At 48.7% G+C, this 6049-nt stretch overlaps 1 long non-coding RNA gene across 2 annotated transcripts; it reads right to left on the bottom strand.

Annotated features, from left to right (window-relative positions):
* Window positions 1-419: 419 nt before the first annotated feature.
* LOC110342266 lies at window positions 420-3481 on the bottom strand. 2 transcript variants are annotated; one of them, XR_005872297.1, is made up of 3 exons: window positions 3418-3481; window positions 1463-1637; window positions 420-556 (listed from the first exon to the last, which is right to left on the bottom strand). It is a non-coding gene; the product is annotated as an uncharacterized LOC110342266 (long non-coding RNA). The 2 variants fall into 2 exon arrangements; XR_002384294.1 differs by lacking the exon at window positions 420-556 and adding an exon at window positions 1229-1344.
* Between the last annotated feature and the right edge of the window lie 2568 nt (window positions 3482-6049).

Raw genomic sequence — 6049 nt, forward strand, 5'->3', positions numbered from 1 at the left:
ACAGGAAGGGAGGAGGAAATCGCAGAGACAGACCCCCCCCAAGAGTAAACAGCCGATGACTGTGGCTAACCTCTCCAACACCAGCATCTATTCAGGCTCCCAGTGCTACAGGCGTGGAAAAGTACTCTTAAAAGTGGTCCCTCCTGGGGGCTGGAGAGATGGCTCAGCGGTTAAGAGCACTGACTGTTCTTCCAGAGGTCCTGAGTTCAATTCCTGGCAACCACATGGTGGCTCATGACCACCTTGAATGAGATCTGGTGCCCTCTGCTGGCATGCAGGCAGAAGACTGTATACACAAATAAATAAGTAAAATATTTTTTAAAAAAAAGTGGTCCCTCCCCACTCAAGCTCCGTGACTGGCCCGTGGAAATCAATCCTGTCCCTGAGGAACCTGTGTCTAGGAAAGGGCTAGGCTGACCTCCACCCCAGCCCAATGCTCCCACACCTAGCCACACCAGTTGTTTGTAGTTTTGATTGCAGTTCGACTTGATCCATTCCAGGGTGGGTGTCACTTCATAGTACTAATGTCCCAAGAGTCTGTTTTTAGGTCAGGTGGCTGTCAAACATTAAATGAAAGTCAAAGGGGACTCGAGACTGGGAAAGACAAGAGATAGTGATGAGGGAAAAAATGACAGGTAATTGTGTTTGCTCTCTCATGGGAATCTAGATTTATTTATTAAATTGTATCACATTAGTGTGGGGTGTGTGTGTGTGTGTGTGTGTGTGTGTGTGTGTGTCCTTTGAATAAGAATGGTCCCAGCAGACTCAACGAATGTGATTGTTTCTCAGTTAGTGGAAAGTTTAAGAGGAATTAGGTGCAGTCTTGTTGGAGGAGAGAGTTCACTGGGGAAGGGAGAGCTTTCAGGTTTCAAAAGCTAGCATCAGGCCAGGTCTCTCTCTCTCTCTCTCTCTCTCTCTCTCTCTCTCTCTCTCTCTCTCTCTCTGTCTCTCTCTCTCTCTGTCTCTCTCTCTCTCTGTCTCTCTCTCTCCAACTTGCAGATAAGCTATACGTTCTCAGCTTCCATGTCTAGGTGAAAGTCTACAGTAATATTTTATGAATTTGCCCCAATCATACATCCTGGATACCAGTGTATATAATGTTTCTAGGACATCTCCAAGAATAGCAACACGTCTAAAGCAAAGGGGTCCCACTTTCAGGAGATTTCATTCCATGGTGGACATCAGACCACGCCTACAGTCATTCGAATGTTACAAGTGGAGGGAGATGCTGTGCATCTGACTGGTGTGGGAATTTGGGAGTAGCTGAGGGCACCAGAGACAACACCAAAAATGCTAGAACAAATTCTCATGCTGGTCCTCATGGGTGCTACTAGTGCCACAGACCTAGAGGAGGGTAGAGGTGTTAAGTTACATGAGAGTATACGTGCAAATATTTACAAACTATTTGGTGAATGAACTCAGTTGGGATTGAAAATAAAACAGAATATACATTTTAACTCACCATCACTCATGGTATCTAGAGAGTAAGGTCATGGGCTGCATTGATAACTCAGGAATGAAGAGCATGCACACTCTTCCAGAGAACCCATGTTTGGTTCCCAGCACGTTGGACACCTGTTACCGCTGGTGACTGGAACTTCAAGGATCTGAGACTCTTTTCTTGCCTCTGCAGTCACCTAGACACATGTGACATCCATTGATAGACACATACAAATTAAAAAGACACAAAACTGAGTCTCAAAAAATAAAAAATAGGATCATACATTTTATATAAATAGCATCAACTTAAAAACACTGTGAGAAGGGGGTCTTAGTAGATATGTAATACCCTAACAGACCTTGGAAGAGTATTAAAAATGCAGACAGGAATTCCCTATACTTAATGAAACTTAGCATTTGTTTTCCAAATAGGCAGCCTTTGCAAATTTCAATATTTCTGCATTTCCCTTAAAAAATGTTTTCTGAAGCTGGGCATAGCGGTGCACATCTTTAATCCCAGCACTCAGGAGGCAGAGGCAGGTGCATCTCTGTGATGTCAAGGCCAGCCTGGTCTACACAGTGAGTTCCAGGACAGCCAGGACTACATAGTGAAACCCTGTCTCAAACAAATGCACAAAAAAAAACATGCAAAAAACTAAACAGTGTTTTCTGTTTAGCCAAGCTAACAAAATGGTAAGTGTTGGTTTTTGGTTTAAAGATATCTTGATGTAAAAGTTGAGAAAAACATATTTGTTTTTGCTGGAGATTTACATTGGGGGATGGGAAAACATGCTTGTTTTTGATGTAGAAAAATGGTTAGATCTATTTGGGGCCAGCCACTTATGTGAAACTCATCTGGTTGGTCAGACAATTCATTTCTTCACTGATGCTCATTCCCTGTCCCAGTATCTGAACCCAGGCTGCAGCAGGACCTCACCACCATGGGAATTCTTCCTTTTCAACTAAGTGCAAGGAATTTTCACCCTCCTGCCTGCCCCAAGGAACTTGCACAGTCAGTGATTATCTAGAAAATCTGAGTCTGCCTGGCTTCATTCCTTCCCAGTCCTGGCCCTTCCTTTTTAATCTACACCAGGGAAGTGGCTAACTAAGAGGCTGTCTTGGAGATACCCCCTGCCCTCAGGAGAAGGGATGGATCATGAACCACAAGGCATTTGTACATCTATGGATCACTTGCTCTCCCCCAAAGACAGTCAGGCACCCTCAGCCCACTTTATATAGAGAGAAGCAGAGACACACACAGAGAGAAAGAGACCCTGTCCAAGGCAGGACAGCTGGCACCTAGCAAGCCTCCTGGGTGTTGTTCCCTGCTGTGCTGGGAGGATTAGCAGAGAGATTGGGAGCTTGTCAGAGCACAGGGACAACTTGAAATGCTTCCTGCTCTAGGAAGTCCCCTCTCAAGCCTAGTGGTTCATTCCAGTCATCCCAGCACTTGGGAGGTAGAGAAAAAAGACTCAAGGTCTGGGCTACACAGTATGTTTGAGAGCAACCTGGTGTACACAAGACCCTGCCTCATAAAACCTAGGGAGCCTAGTGGCGGAGACCCTGAGGCATAAGAAGCTCTGGTCCTTTCCAGGAGCTATGGGCAGCGGCAGCACCTGAGCTCAGGAAGGACTGAGGACGAGGGAGTCAGAAGAAACACGCGTGCTACGGGTCTGAACCTTCTGATTCCAGTCACATTATTGAGTGGAAACCCTAATGTCCAAGATGACAGGATGGAGGGCACCTGGAGGTAATTAGGTCGTGATCTCCCGAGTGGGATTTCTGCCTGTGAAATTGATTTTGTGTGTCTGAGACAGGGTCTCTCTCTGTGCCCCAGGGTAGCCAGAACTCTCCATCCTCCTGACTCTTTAAGAGGCTTCTTAAATGCTGAGACTGCAGGTGGGCATCATCATACTGGACCCTAAATGCCCAGCTATCCCTTCCCAAGTTGACACAGAGAAGCTATAAGGTACTGACTTTAAGAGTGTGACGCTCAGAATCTGCCTGTGCCTTGATCTGGACTTCCTCCAACCTCCAGAACTGTGAGAAACAAACAAACAAAAGTTATTGTTTCTGAACAAAGGCATTCATAGTTTTTGACAAAGCAGTCTGAATGGGCTAGGAGACACCCACCCCCCATACACAATGGTAATGAAGAGCCATCGCAAGGGTCTGAGCAGGGGTGGGACGAGATGTCTTTGGCGTTTTCTTCCTTCCTTCTCTTCTTCCTTTCCTTCTTCTTTAAGCATACAGGGTTGGGGATGCAGCTCAGTTGGTAGTCTTGCCTGGCATGTGCAACAGTCTGGACGCAATTCCCAGTACCGCGAAACCAGGCACAGTGCCTCGTTCCTGCAATCATACCACGTGGGAGGTAAAGGCGAGAAGATCAAGGGTTTAAAAACCATCACCCGCAGCACGGAGTTCAAGGAGACACTGTATCGAGTTCAGGGAGACACTGTATCAAAAGAAGGACAAGAGGGAATGAAGGAGAGACAGAAGGCAAACGAAAGACAAGAAAGCTCAGTGGGTAGAGGTGTCAGCCAACAAGCCTCACTGCCTTGCACTCCCCAGGGACCTACATAGTGAGAGAAAGAGCCAACTCCAGAAGGCGGTTTCCCCCTGACCGCCACACACGTGCCCTGAAAAAAAGTTAATTATCCGGTGTGGTTGGGTCTACCTTTTAACGCCAGTACTCTGGAAAGAGGGACAGAGAGATCTTTGGAGTTTGAAGCCATCCTGGTCTACATAGCAGTAAGATAGTACCTGTAAAAAGAGAGAGGGTGGACAGAGGAGAGAGGGAGGGACGGAGGGACTGAGGGACGGAGCGAGGGACTGAGCCAGGGAGGGAGAGGATGGTTCCAGTTGCTGGGTAGCACATGTGGACAGGAGAGTTGGGCCAGGTTAGACCATGTTGGTAGGCTGCTGGACGTTGAGGAGGGTACAAGGGAAGTCTCTCCCAGGGCAGTTCCCTAGCGGGAGGCGGGGCAACAGGCACCTTTCACCCTTTCCCTCCTCCACTCCCTAGACCAGCATGGCTGATAAGGCTCAGGGAGAGGTCACTTCACTTCCTGACTGAAAGAAAGGGGGGGGGAAGGAAGGGAAAGAGAGAGAGAGAGAGAGAGAGAGAGAGAGAGAGAGAGAGAGAGAGAGAGAGAGAGAGAGAGAGAGAGAGAGCTTGACTGCTCTAGGTGTAGTGGAGAAGGTTTGCCATAGATAAAAGGGCGAGCATAACTGGAGGCAGGGACATCTGGGAGAGCCCAGAGTGGACGTGACCCCAAGCTGACCCATATGAGAAGGAGGAGGGGAGAAGGGAGAGCCAGACGACGAGACTGGCCGGGAAAGTAAAGGGAAGACCAAAAGGCCAAGGAACCAAAACAGCAGGATTGTATAGCAAGGGCCACAGCTGGGGGAAGGACAGCCCAGCCCGTGAATTGGCGTTTGGGGCAAGGGGGTGGGGTCTGCCAGCCACACCCTGAAACAGGTAGGGACTGTGGGATCCAGGGAGAAACTGGAGGCCAGTTAACCAGTCAGTTAACCGGTTGTCCCAAATTTGAGACCTAACCCTGGCCTGCAGCAACTCGCACGGACTCTGGGCTGATTGCCTCGTTAGGCGGCGCTGAAGGACTGACTGATGAGAACCAGGGCGCCTTCCTCCAGGACAGCTGCGTGAGCGGAAGGGCGAAGTCTGGGCCCAAACCTGTGCTAAGAGCAGGCCCTGAGCAGTGGAGAATCCTTAAGCTGACTCAGACCCCACCGCTCTTATCAGGCCTGAGCAGCGACAAGGGAGCCAGTCCCGACCCAGAGATTCCAGGCCTTTCTTTGGAGACGCCAGAAAGTGAACTGTAGGCTTTGCTTTACCTTACAGGAGTGAGGGGCTGGGTGGGGATCCCGTGCGCTCTGTGACCACCCTGCACCAACTGCCCATCCGAGGGAGGCCCCTGGGAGTGAGTGTGTGTCCAACCTCCACACCCGCGGCCTGACTGTGGGCCACACACTTCCACCTCCTGCTTTAGATGGGAGGAAAGGCCTGGCGAGATCTTTACATGGCAAACAGAAAGTATTTTCGTGGGCATGCAAGATGGTTCAGTGAGTAGGACTTGCTGCAAAGTCTGATGAGTTACATGGACTCCAGGGACCCACGTGGTGGAAGGAGAGAACAGAATCTCTCTCTCTCTCTCTCTCTCTCTCTGTCTCTCTCTCTCTCTCTCTCTCTCTCTCTCTGTCTCTCTCTGTCTCTCTCTTTCTCTCTGTCTCTCTCTGTCTCTCTCTCTCTCACACACACACACACACATACACAGTAATTTCAAAATTTAAAAAAGGAAACATTCAGAATCGTGTTATTTCCTACATGTACTGGCTGCTTGCCTTCATCCTTGCTGTTTCCTTTAGTGACCTCAGTGATAACCTCCCTTGGGGTCTGGTATCACCATTGCCTGGTGACAGCTTGTGAGGAAACTGAGACTTAGAGAAAGGAAATGGTTCAGATTCACCCAGTAGCCTCAGAACTTCAAGTTCAATTTGAAATGCATAGGCAGCTCCCTTGAACATCCAAACTAAACCTACGTCAGGACAGAGTGAGCTGGGCTTCTGGAATTCAATGAATTGCTCT

This window comes from Mesocricetus auratus, unplaced genomic scaffold (assembly GCF_017639785.1).
Source record: "Mesocricetus auratus isolate SY011 unplaced genomic scaffold, BCM_Maur_2.0 Super-Scaffold_100031, whole genome shotgun sequence".
NCBI lineage: Eukaryota > Metazoa > Chordata > Mammalia > Rodentia > Cricetidae > Mesocricetus > Mesocricetus auratus.